The sequence below is a fragment of the Wolffia australiana genome, chromosome 5, assembly GCF_029677425.1.
Source record: "Wolffia australiana isolate 7733 chromosome 5, ASM2967742v1".
Lineage (NCBI taxonomy): Eukaryota > Viridiplantae > Streptophyta > Magnoliopsida > Alismatales > Araceae > Wolffia > Wolffia australiana.
In genome coordinates this window covers 17,315,611-17,329,993 of record NC_135839.1, presented here as the reverse complement: position 1 = coordinate 17,329,993, position 14,383 = coordinate 17,315,611, and the positions used below count along the sequence as shown (strand labels likewise).

At 42.5% G+C, this 14,383-nt stretch overlaps 1 pseudogene; it reads left to right on the top strand.

Moving 5' to 3' along the window:
- The first annotated feature begins 5,430 nt into the window (after positions 1-5,430).
- On the top strand, positions 5,431-7,561 carry LOC144703420 (uncharacterized; annotated as a pseudogene).
- Positions 7,562-14,383: the final 6,822 nt, after the last annotated feature.

Sequence of the window (14,383 nt, the reverse complement as noted above, 5' to 3'; positions counted from 1 at the left end):
GAGAGCGACCAAGGGGGCGGCCTAGGGCGTCCTTGGGTGGCCTGAGCGGGCGGCCCTTGGGCAACTTGGATGGGCGACCCCTGGTCGGCCTGGGAGTGCGGCCAAGGGGTGGTTACGGGGGCGGCCTTGAGCGGCCAAGGATGGCGGCATGGTAGGGCGACCGCAGGGGAGGTCTGGGGCGGCCCTTGAGGGCGAGAACGAGAGAGAGAGAGAGAGAGGGAAATGGAAGAGAGGGAAGAGGGAGAAAGAAATGGAAGAGAGGGAAGAGGTGACCGGCGGCGACGACGGCGGAGGATAGGGTTTGAAGGTAGAGGATAAGGGAGGCTGGGCAATCCTCCAAGAAGAGTTAAACAAAAACTCGATTCTTGAATTATGATTGCCTAAGAGTTTCTTGAAAACAATGGCCTTTATATAGGACTTAGAGGAAAGAGAAATTGACGAGAAAGTAAAGACGAGAAAATAAAGACGTGCGCCGTGTTACGTCAAAGGGCAGTTGATGATCTGCCTTTGGCGTCGTGTCATGACGCACGTAGAGGCGTGCGCGGGTGGAGACGTGCAAGTTGGCGGTTGTGGCGTGTCGGCTTTATGGTTGACTCCGGTTGACCGTGGTGAGTTGACTTTGGTTGACTCCGGTTGACCGTGGTCCAAAGCATGCGTGTTGACTCTGGTTGACCATGGTGACGCGTTCGTCGATGAGATGTTGGTGTCCTCGCCATCAGATTTATATCAGTTTTATAAAACTTAATGGAACATATGACTCATGAAAATGAATACCAAAATTATTATGGACTCTTACTTACCCATTTTAATTTTCCAGATTTTAGGAATTGTGAAAACTTTATGGTAATTATTCCATAAGGAAATGAAATATGTAAGTTAGAATTTATATGTCAAATATTTTTCAGATAATTGGGCTTAAATGTGTGTGACAGAGTTCGGTAGTGAGAAAATGGGCTGGTGGGGTGGGCTAAATGGGTTGTCAATGTGGAGCAGGTGAAGCGGCCAAATGTTGTGGGAGCAGACTAATGGGCCGATTTTTGAATTTGACCTTGTAAGGATCAAGGGCTTACCAACTTTGATAAAATATATAGCTGATAGCAAGGGTGCTACTTTATTTCTTACCATAGTACAACCAATATAGTCCTGATTCGCACAAGCAACAGGGGTGATTCATTTATACTTAGTCAACCCAAAATTATTTAACATGTAGGGACATGTTCTGGTACTTCCAGAACACATGGTTTCTAGTAACTCCAAAAAAGGATATCTCGTCGTTTGATCAAATGCAAATAAATATCTTTCTTCATCAATGAACATATCCCAAAATTTCCATTTTCCACAGGGATAGACATTGATTTTTAAAAACTTTGTAAAACAATATCTGTTACATCAGTGTGTTTTCATGCTCATATGAAAGATAAGATTCATTCTTTTATATAAATGCAATTACCAACTGGATTGATTGTCAGACAATTTCTTTAATTAAAAGATATATTGGATAAAAAAACTGGCAATAAATTGAGATTGAACAAAGATGAAATGATTTTGCTTGATTAACCAGCTCATTTTTTGATATGTAACTTCCATAGTATCTTTTTATATAATGAATGAGATAAAAACTACTTTAAATGTTACATAAATCCTCATTTTCCTGAATTTTTGCCACTCAAAAATTTTGGTTTTCTTTAGATTAAGAAAAATTTAATCACCATTTTTTCTTGGCTTGTCAGGTTTGATCCATTTCTCTTAATTAAATTTTTATACAGAAATAATCACATCACAACCATTAATTTACAGAAAAAAAATCTGATTTAAATAACTGAAGTTTTGGTTATAAAATTTACGTATGTATTAGATATTAAGATACAACGATGTTATAAGACAAGATTTAAACCATCATATTTTAATAAACAAAAGATATTTAAAGCTTTATGATTTAAATACATTGTTATTCACCAAAATTATTATTTGATATGGATAAATTTGTAGTAAGACAATATTTGAAAACATCAAGCTTAACATGAAAAACTTTGTAGTAAGACAAGATTTTCAAAAAATTAAGAATTGATCTATAATTTTATGAAACTCAATAGAAATCTCTTCCAGCCAATATAATGTATTTTTGGGATTTTATAAGATTTTATTTATTCATTTATCTCCATTCCAATTCATATTTTGATAGAAAGAATATTAAGCATAAACAAAATTATATTATTTCATTCCCTACATAATTATCATATAATTAAAAATAGCCCTAAATGTACATATTCAACATAAACGATGATAGAGGATAAAGAACCATCATTTTTGGTTTGAAGTTTCAAATCATTATTTTTTTTGGGTAAATGTATCATTAAGTTGGGTTAAAGAGAAGAAAGGTGTTGTATATTTTAAGCTGTTGTGTTGATTTTTCACCAAGTGGATAGGGATGTTTGGTTGTGAGGTCGTGATCAACATGATCCAGAGAAAATTCACGCACTAAAAGATAAGAAGGAAAAGTAACTGACCTTTAAAACAAATAGAAACCAATGATGAAATTACCTTTACGAGGATTGAATCCATAATTTCTCAGTACCTCAAGCTAGGCATATTGAGCTTTTAAGATCTTTTAAAGGTCTAACATCCTTCCCTTCATCTCGTTAACCTTGTTTTTTGATCCACCATCATTGTCTCTTGCTCTAAATGATAGAAAATAGTATAGCAACTCTCTCATGGAACTTTATTGGTTTTTGTATGGGTATTGAATCTTTTAGGATGACTTAGGGTGTAGTCAACAATGAAAACCTAGTTGATAATCCCAGTTTGTAATAGTGCCTTTGGAAATCATTCAGAACACTTTTATGATATCCCACTAGCTTGGCTAATAACTTCTTCACACTGTCTTCTTTGAGATGTCTCTTATTATATTCAGGACCAATATTCTCATCTTGACCACTTAGTTGCCTTCATCTGAGATTGTACTATTTAGAATCCCATGATTGGGGACTAGAAACTCATAGTCAATGTGCAACCATACATCCACTAGGTTTATTTGTGTCTCAGGTCTAAGGACCGCTTAAGCTTTTGAGATATGAATCAACCAAATTGAAAGTGTACTATACCATTATTGTATTCCTACAGGAAAAAAGTGGAATCATTTCCCTAGAGCACCCACTATCTGTTTGTTACTAGAACATCCATATCATATGAGAAGTAAACAATATTCAATCCATATTTTTGATGTCTTTATGGAGTATCATTTTTATATGAATATTTAAACACATGTTCAGAAATCAAAATATTTTGTCCGCTTGTTTTGTTATGGAAACAACATTCAAAAATCATTCATTTGAAAAGGTTTGTTATGGTGGGACAATGTGATTTTAAGTACAACATGTGTTCATAAACTTTAGCATTTAATTCATTTTTTTACATGAAATATGTTTAAATATTCTTCGAGCTAGTTTCTTAAGTTTGATAGTATATGGGGTAAAGTAGCATACTCAATAACCCTTTCGTTCCTTTTTATTTGTCTTTAATTTTTTGTTGATTTTTTATTTATTTTTTATTTTCCATAAAGGATTAAAAGCACAAAAAATGAGAGCTTTAAAAAATAATAAAGTATTGATCAAATATAAAGCTCTTGATAAAAGTCATCGCATGCTGGTGGGAAAAGAGAAGAAATAGATTGAGAAGATGAAGAATAAAATCAAAGAGGGAGATAAGAAGGAACCGATATTATGAAAGTTTGATATCACAAAGGGGAAGAAGAGAAAGAACTTGGGAGTAAAGTATATGACACGTAGTTAGGGATAATGGAGGAGAGATGAATTCAAATATGGATAAGAAACCAGTGGATGAGATGGCGGAAGCTAGGGAAAATGGGTGAAGACAATATATAGGTTTCAATGATAATTTTAGGTGGCTCCATAATGGTGATCCCGTGCTTTTTAACTTGAAGAAGTTCATACCCTTATGCCCATTAAGATTAAGTTAGCCAAGACACACAAGTAGAGTTGGATTATAGAAGGTTGTGGTGAAGTAGGGGTTGTCAAAAGTCACTCATCACTCCATCTAGGACTATAGTACTTCAACCCTTTTGTTTCTAAGTCTATTTTGTCATCCTACCAGATGCCCTCGCCATTTGGGAATCATCCATACATTGTCTAAAATCAAAGTCTGTACCATCTAAAGCATGTTTATCATCTGCTCTAAGAGTATAACTTCTCTGCACATACTCATATTTCAAAGATAAATTGGCTTCCTATGGTGGGGTTCTAATATTACTCAGGTTCATAAAAAGATTTACCCCGAAAATTAGATTGATGCATGGAGTTTGAAAAAATGGGACAGTTTGTTGAATAAATCCCCCCTACTATTTTATTTATGGACCTCAATGCAAAATTAAACTTCATAATAAAAGAATTGTAGATCGAACGGGAAGTTCTTCTTATCCATGCATCAGACACTTGCTTTATTTTTGCTTAGCCTCCTAGTGATTTAATTTTATTCAAAAAGGTAGATTCCTGTAATTTAAAAATAAAAAATCACCAAGAAAATCAAGGGAAAAAACAAAGAATGAAAGAAACTAGAAATTTAACTACTACCTTTATTGAAAGGAAAGTCTTAAAATAAAAGAAATTTCATGGTTTCAAGAATAGATGTGAGAGATGATCAAAAGCTACATGAAAAAAAATATTCTAAATTATTTTTGAAAAATGTATTGCTCCAAGATTTTAGATTGTGTAAATTTAGACTTGGAAAAAAAGGGTCTAATCTAAGTCAGAAAACCAAATTCATGGAAAAATATTTAATAGGTAAGTGATGCCATGATATGATGTATATCTTAAGTTTTTATATAATAATAAATCTATGATATGCTTTGATATACGAAATGGTATGCATGCTATTTATATTCATCGCTAACCATATGTGGTTTCATTAAATGATTGGGCCAAAGTTAAAAGAACCTCATTAATATTCATATTAAACTTGAAATATGCAATAAATCTTGAAATAATGAACTTCTCACACATTTTTGATCAAATAGATAATCATGCCAATCAGAAAAAATTATTTTCTTCAAATTTATTCCAGTTTACATTGATTCTGATTGTTTCTCAGTAAAAATGCCTCTGGAAAAACTTCTATCATATCATTGCTCTTAGTAAAATTTTCATGCAAATAGACATTATTATGATAAATGGCGAAAAAGTTCATGAGAATCAATTAAATATTCAAGTACTTCTTTTCTTGCATTATTTCCTTCATTCATAAATAATAATTTTATGTCCAAATAATGTCATCATGTTCTTGTACAAACAGAAAATTAATATACAAGATAATTTTAGCTTGAAAAGACTTATTATTTGTAAATTTAGAATGCATTTCAAGGTGGTGTATATTCTCTAATTGGGTTTTCTACCAGAACTTGATCACCCTCATTTAGACATGGTCGTTCTGTTCCTTCTGTGCGAATTGGAGCGAATTGTGCATTCTGTTCGGATTTCCGAACAGAGCAAACTTGGAAATGAACAGAACTTCACACACACCCGTGTGCGGTTCGCATTGTGCGAATTTTTTTAAAAAAAAATTACATTCGATCCTTCCATCATTCTAGGGCTAGGTCTGGCCCGGGGAATCTCGTCGGGCTCGTGAATCTCGTCTACCTCATCCTCTTTGGGAATTGATTCTCCGGTGAGCTTCCCCAACGGCTCTGCGACAACGATTCCACAAGCCTCGAGTTCCTCGCTCTCAACGATAATCTCCTTTCCGGTAGGATCCCCTCTGACCTGTCTCTCTGCTCGGAGCTCCGGCTGCTGGACTTAGCCATAAATAGGTTCTCTGACGAGATATGGCCAGACGTGGGGAAGATGAAGGAACTGATGAGCCTTCTTCTGAACAACAATAAATTATCCGGAGAGCTTCCACCGGAATTGGGTCGTCTCGGAAAGCTCAAAACGCTGGCCCTCTACCACAACAATCTGTCCGATGAGATTCCAGCAAGCTTCTCCAGCCTTGCAGAGCTCGAGACGCTTTATCTCTACGATAACCAGCTCTTGGGTGAGATCCTGGCCAATTTATCTAGTTGCACTCACTTACGGTACCAGGATCTCTTTGGACAACCGGCTCTCAGGCGAGATACATATAGATTTTTCCCAGTTAAGGGAGCTCAGGTTTATGCACCTCCATCAGAATCAACTCTTCGGCGAGATCCTGGAGAGCTAGGGGAACTGTCGGCAGCTGACGGTGCTCGATCTCGCTGATAATCTACTCCCCGGAGAAATTCCGGCGAGCTTCGGAAGCATGCTGTCCATGGAAATGTTCATGCTCTACAATAACTCTCTATCTGGTGAGCTTCTGGGCGATCTCATCCACCTCAAGAACCTCACCATGGTCAATCTCTCTAGGAATCGATTCTCCGGCGAGATTTCTGCCCTCTTCTCCAGCTCCACCAAGCTCGTGCCCCTTGATCTCTCCTGCAACTTCTTCTTCGGACATATTCCGGGAAGCTCGCCGGCGAGAATCCAATGGCTGTGGCTGGCCAAGAATCGACTCTCCGGGGATATTCCAAGGGATTTTTGGAAGATGACGACTCTCTCTCTTCTCGATCTCTCTTCCAATCGTCTTTCTGGGGAGATCCCGGCAGAGCTCTCCTTCAGCACGAGTCTATCCCTGATCGATCTCTCTAGAAACGAGCTCGCTGGAAACACCACTTCCCGTCCGACTTGCATGTGTTAAGCATGCCGCCAGCGTTCATCCACTGGTTCAACCTTCTTCCGCTGCTCGGCGAGATCAACCTCTCCAAAAACCGCTTCTCCGGCAAGATTCCGAGCTCAATCTCAAGTTGCCAAAATTTGATTGTCCTCGATTTGTTGAACAATTATTTCGTCGGCGGAGAGATTCCTTCTGGAATTGGTAAACTCCGAGCTCTTAACGTGCTTCGGCTCGATGGCAATAATTACTCTGGCGAGATCCCTACCGCCATCGGCGGGATGAAGAACCTTTACGAGCTCCGGCTCTCCTGCAACCGACTCGACGGAAAGATCCCGCTACAGCTTGGCGAACTTCAAGCGCTTCAGACAGTCCTCGACCTGAGCTTTAATCTTCTCTCCGGCAAAATCTCGTCGTTGTCGTGGTGGCGCGTCTCGAAGCTGGAGTCGCTCGACCTTTCATACAACCACTTCTCCAGCAAAGTCTCCCATGAGCTTGCTGCGATGGCCAGCCTTGCAAGCTTAAAGCTCTCTCACAATCTCCTGTGCGGGATGATTCCCCAAGAACTAGCGAGGTTCCCGGCGGCCAGCTTCTTCCCTTTCCGGCCTTTACTGACAATGCAGCACGACCCCATAGCCGCCGTCTTGCTCATCTACGCTACCGTGGCTGCCATAGCCCTCATCTATTTGTGCGAATTTGTGCGATTTGCACGAATTGTGCAAATTTTTCGAACATCTGTTCTAATTTTCTCACATAAAAAGAACAACACAACGAACAGACCCTTGTGCGGTTTGTTTGTGCAATTTTTTTGTTCGTTTTAAATGAACAGAACAGAACGACCATGTCTACCCTCATTTCATCTCCTTGAACTCCATTATCAATATTATTCTTGAGCAACAGGGATAAATCTTTTGAAAGTTTTATTCTAGGTGTGATATGAATTGTTCCTCATTTTTTTCCATTAATGGTATGGTAAATGATTCAACATGAAATAAATTTATAGGATTAGTAAAATAATGGACCTTTTGGGAATTTTATCTCAACTCCCTCACCTCTCGCTTGATCATGTTGAGCGGGGTTATGTGATGCAGGACAACAAAGGGGAGAGATGACTAGGGAGACGGGTATGACAATGATGGTGGAGAATGCATGACGGGGTTGGATAGAGGGATAAAACAGACCACAAAAATTCACACGATCGGCTTCGAAAACTTAAATCCAGTGAAATACTAGTGGTGCAGTCCCTTTCCTCATCGAGGGCGGGAGTACTGTCTTCAACCACCGCGACGAAATCAAGCTCCAAATTCAATAAATTCGAATTCACATTGCAGGAAAATATCACGAGTAAACCTAACCCACTAGTGATTGAGATTCCAAGAAAATCAAGAAACAAGTCCGACGGCAATGGATGAATTCTTGCGGAGCACTGGATGAAAAACACTCGACACCAAAGAGTTAGGTGTACCTCGGCACCGAAGTGCATGAAGAGGATGCAGGTAATTCTGATCGTGGCGAGGCTCGGTGTTCCTGGCGTTGTATGGCCCACTAGGCAAGAGTTCTGGGCGTTTTGGGCATTGAGCGGCCCTGGCGAGGAGCGTGATGGACAAGTGAGGAATGCCAGTGGACGGGCACGAGCAGGGCTGTCGCCTGCATGGGCGGCCGCGTTGGTTGCATGCACGGGCACGGCTGTCACTTGCACGGGCGGTCGCGTTGGTCGCCTGCACGGGCGGGCTTACACCTGTGCGGGCGGTCGCGCTGGTTGCCTGCGCGGGCAGTCGCGCTGGTTGCCTGCGTGGGCAGCCGCGTTGGTTGCTTGCACAGGCAGGCTTGCGCCTGCGCGGGTGGCCACGTTGGCTGCCTGCGCGGGCGGGGCTATCGCCTGCGCAGGCGGCCGTGTGGGTTGTCAGTGCGGGCGGGCAGTCGCCTGCTCTGGCGGCCACGTGGGCTGTCTGCGCGGGCAGGCAGTCACCTGCGCGGGCGGGCAGTCTTCTGCGCCGTTGGCCAGCGCTAGGGCACCGCAGGTGGCACCCCTGGCGCCAGATGCTGGCGGTCAGATAGCAACGAGGGGAGGAAGAGAGAGAAGGGGGAGAATGAGAGGGAGAGAGAGAGGAAGGGAAGAGGACGATTGGCGGCGCGGACGGCGACAGTGGTGGTGGCGGTGATCGGAGATAGGGAAGAAGGATGCTAGGGTGGGGCAAGTACTCCAAGAAGAGAAAGGAAACTCAATTCTTGAAATAAACTTGCCTAACTGTTTCTTGAAACAATAGACTATACATATAGGCCTTGGAGGAAAGAGAAAAATACAGTTAATAAAAATAAAGACGAGGGACGTGGTTCATGTCACGTCAAGGGGCAGTTGTTGATCTGCCTTTGGCGACGTGTCAGGACGCGTGAAGGGGCGTGTGTGCGTGGAGACGTGCGTGATGCAGGTGTGTTGACTTGGTCCGGTGACGATGGCGGCATGTCTGTAGCGGAGGCGTTGACTTCGGTTGATGGTGGTGGCGCTTCCGGTATCGATGTGTTGACGTTGTCTCCACCATTATGATTCTCTTTCCTATTCTCTATATCTTATATCCTCTTCAATATATATTTTATCATCTGGATTATAGATTCATTAAATATTTGGTTATTCACATGTATATATAGAAACTGAGATTGAGATTTGACTGAGATCCAAGGTTGATGTTCATCTTTCCTTGATTCAATTGGTTTTGAACTTGGTCAAAATGCATGGCATTCCCTTTTTCAACCTCCTGAAATTATTCATATTTATTTTAATCCATCTTCTTTTATTCATATTTCATGTTGTAATGTGAATGTTCATAACCTGGATTTTGTTGACAACCAAATTGATGATGTCCGTTATAATATGGCAAGAGCATGCATTAAATATAGAGAAATATAAATAAAAAATACTTTTCTACTGTATTGATCATGACTTAATGCAAAATTTATGGCATTTTCCTCTTCTATTCCCTCACATTCCCCATCTTCATGATCATAAGTTAAACATAAATAACAATACTTTCTATTATTTTCTTTATCATTTTTAATTGTATTTAATTATGAAAAAATATCTAAATCTTCCCTCGATAGAATTCTACCAATTTAGTACATTCAATAAATAATCCAGATAGTAAAGAATGAATATACATTGTTAAATATGTTATTTCAAAAACATGCACTACTTTCGTATCAAAAATATTACTTTAAAGACACCTTCTACTCAAAATTTTAATATACTGGATTGTATAATAAAATGATACAATAAAGTTTCATTCTTACTCAAAAATAACATTTGTATAGTTCTTCATTTTAGGATATTCTTCAAGAAAAGATATTGTGTTTTGAGGTACTGACTCAGTGGTACATGCAATGACAAATCGTGCTTTTCAGAAAATTGTGTGGAGAAAAGTTTTTTGTCAACAAGATCAATATTTACAATGATTTTGATCAAATGACTCTTCACATGACAAGGATCACTATTTCCATCTGCTATAATATCGTAGTAGTTTCAACTTCTCTAGTTAAAATATTAACTTGATGCTCTAGAATAAAAATATCCAAAGGATAATGTAAGGGGGTATACCTATGAATTCTTATGAAGCAATTATGCATTCCATAATGTGTGATAATGAATCATAATGGAAATAGTAATAATAAAATTTACTTACTCAATGGTACCTGCTCTCTAGCAACAGCAATGACGACCTGAAATTGGGGTTGAATAAGTCATTGAAGGCTTATGATTTATGCACTAATATTTATAGTTCCCTACATTTATAGTGCAAGCATGGGTCAAATCTATAGGGAGTAATAATGGAGAAGTGAGACTTAACTTTAATTTCTGTTTTTGGATTTTTATACCTATTTAAATAATTAGCTGTAATTTAATAAAACCAAACTAGTGAAAAATTATTGAAAAGAGTGCTGAAAATATAATTTGAAAATTAAACTATTAAGTTAGGATTCATAATTTTTTTTTCAAGAATTTTAATAGAATTTCATAGTAGTAAAATAACAATTAATTCTAAATAATATCTTTTTTGGCAATAATGATGGGTGATGATTGACTACAATGTACTCGAGTGGATTAGAGAGGATGAAAGAGATATCGCCACAAATTGAGATGGAGATGATGACGGATAGTGCCAAAGCATGGCAGATGGGGGGTGAGTGATGATAATTTTACCATCACTGATGGAAATATAGATGGAAGTGGATATCTGGCAAAAAGAGATGGAGTTCAAGATGGTGTGTGATGGTGAAAACCTAGGATATCGGCGATAATAACCTAGGAAAAAGGATGAAGATATGAGTCAGAAAAATATGAAGATCACGCTAACCTTCTCAGCATGTCCCCAATAGGTTGATGGTGCATTTTTTCATGTGTATTGACCTGAGCATCGCTCTTAGAGTGCAAGAATAGATCCAAACAATAATTTGAATGACCAAATTACTTTGCTTCTGGTAATTAGGAAAAAGATCCAAGAGTGCCTTTTAACAATGATGGGGAGAGGTTTCTATGTATAAATCTGGGATGGTGAATAGATATATTAGCATTTTCAGCCATCCAATTTTCTCTCTCCTTCCATCCATGTATCATGATATTCTAGGAAGACTTAAAAAGGTCAAAATATTTAATTAAGCTCAAAATTATGAATTTCAAGTCAGAAAATTGCATACAAATACTAGAAAATCTAGAAAACTCTAGATATCATTCTATACAATAAGACCTTAAAATTATTTTTTTTCATAATATGAATGTCATAATATGACGTTAAAATTCCATCAATTCAAGAACGATAAGAAATTTTCTCTAGAAGTGCAATACATCAATTTTAAGATCTAACAACATGCATTTATGATCACTTATAATAAAAATAAGCACATAAAAATGATGGATATATGTGGCTATCAAGGCAATCACACTACCATGTTTATTTAAGTACATTGAATAACATATTTACATTCATTATTATTCTGTGTGATGTTTATAATGAAGTCCATGAATACGTGCAATGACTTAGTGAATTATGATGAGATCATAATACAGTGATCACTAGTTTTTAAACATGTATTCTAAATATTCCTATTCGAGGATAGTCGAGACGGACATCGAATTATCCAAATAGAATAACACTATCTGATCCTACTTATTCGATAAGTATAGCTGATCATGTGGCTATTACTGTGGCGACACTAAGGACAGATAATGGGTTGATGGCGTTGCCCTCTAATATCTAGTTTTTTTCCTAGGTTTAGTTAAAGTTTCATGTTTAAATAAACCATGTACTAGTGGTCTTAAGAGGAGACCCTTTCCTAATGGGTTCCCCCTCTTTTGATCCCTCCTTAGGGCCCATTATTCTCCCTACATAAGGGACGGAGAGGGCGCCCGTTCTCCTAAGCCTCATTTAAATTTTTGGAAAAAAAGAAGACCCGTTCCGTTTGAGAGTAGAGAGTAGGAGAGGGAAGGGCGGACGGGACGGGGCTTGCGTTGGCCGCCCGTCCCGTTCCGCCCCCCCCCCCCCCCGTTCCGTCAGGACAGGTCGACGGAACCCTAGGCGGTCGCCGCCGCTGGGGTCCCAGGTCGGAGGGGCGCCGCCTGGATCGCAAAGCCGCCGCCCGAGCAGGGGGCGCAGCCGCCTGACTCACGGCCGCTCGCCGAGCGCCTTAGCGCCGCAGCTGCCGGAGCGCCGCAGCGGTCGCAGCCGCCGGGCAGCTGCAGCCGCAGCCGCGGCAGTCGCCGTCCGCACCGCCGGAGCGGCCATAGCAGCCGAGCGCCGTAGCCGCCGAGCAGCGGCGCACGCCGCGCCGCAGCCCGCGAGCGCCGCAGAGACCGCAGCGGCCGAGCGCCGCAGCAGCATCGCAGCCGGCCGAGCGCCGCAGCGGCCGCAGCTGCCCGCAGCCGCCGGAGCAGTCGTAGCCGTTGAGCGGCCTTAGCCGCCCTCCGCGGCGTGGCGCCGGATCAGCCACGATGGTACGCGGTCGCAACGCCGCCGCCGCCGCGAGCAGCCACGGCCACCGTAGCCGCTGGAGCGACCGCAGTAATCCGCAGGCGCCCGCCGCCGAGCGGCTACAACCGCCCTCAACGGCCGCGCGCCGGATCAGCCGCAGATGGTCGCAACGCGCAGATGCCCATAGCAGAGCGCTGAACCGGCGAAGCGGCGCCGCAGCCGCCGGCCGCCATACCGCCGAGCCGCTTCGGCCACCGCGCGCACACGGCGCCCGCCGCACGAGATCGCACGGTGCCCGCGCGCGCGCTGCACCCCGCGCCTCGTGCCGTGCCGTGCCCATGCCGCGCCTCGGGCCGCACCCCACACTGGTCAGCCCTCAGCCGTGCCGACTCCGCCCATTGGGCCCGAGCACTACGGGTCGATGTCCCTATTCCAGCCCAAGAGGCCCACTCGACGATCTGGCTCCCGCATCCCGAGGCACCGCATCCCGCGCCCCGAGGCACCACCGCCGCCCTCTGAATCGCCGTGAAGTCCAACCGCCAGCACGTGCCCCGAGGCACCGCAACCGCTCTCTGGGAAGCCCAATCGCCATGCAAGCATCTCGAGGATGCCACGACAGTCCTATGCCCGTTGCGGGCCTAATTTAATGGGCTGCCGCAAATCTCAGTGGCCCGCTCTGACCCAAGCCTGAGGCCTGTTACCCCGAAGGAGGCCCATTATCGCGGCTCAATATCCTGGCTATCTCCGGTCACCGCCGATGCTATCTCCGGATGCCGTTGCCGTCGCCATCTTGGCTGCCGCCACCTTCGGTCGCTGCCATCTCCGGCAGCCACCGCCGCCATTGTTGCTGACCATCGCCGCTCGCCGCACGACTCTCCCATGGCCGTCGTATGCAGCTACCAGTTCGCCGATGTCCTCGTCATCCGGCCGGCTGAACATCCCCGTCCACCAGTATTCGGGCCCACCAACGCCCCGACTACTATCTATGGAGCGCAGATCCAGTGAAGAGCGGTCACCCTCGGCTTCTACGAATTGAGGCCCCGCACAAGACCTTTCCGGGACACCCACATAGAGCGGGGCGTGCCGTCCAAGATGACCGTCCTCGGAGAAGGACGAACGGATGAGCACCCCCGCCGCAGGACGTCGACCATGCCCGTCCTACATCATGGGTGCTCTTTGGAGAAAGAGTTCACTGAATTGATCCGTATGAATCCCTGAATGGTATTATACCTAAACGTCAATCAGGTTGATTCAAGTCAAGGTTGTATAAGTGATCCACTGACTTGAGACACCAAGGACATCTCGTGAATGGACGACTACATTTTGACTATGACTTACGAGCCTCTAATCATGGGATTCAAATAAGTTATAGATCAAATGTAGTAAGAAGCTTACGGAGATGATTGAGTGGTCAAGATGGGATCATCCGCCCTCAGTATATGACGAGATTGACTCGAGGAGGACGATGTAGAAAAATCCCTGGCCAGGGAAGTGAGGATATTGGAGAAGACGTTCTCCAATGATCCCGGTTACGCATCAGTACTAATCGAGTGACGGATTAGGGTTTGACGATAAACCATGCTCTAAGTCGTTCGAGAATCTCGCACGGATGATGGATTATACATATACGGTAACCGATGATGGTAAAGGTTCCATGAGAGAGTTCAAGACTACTCAGAATCTTCTAGAGCACGAGGTGTAGATTGGTACCCCACAGGCTGGAAACTTAACCT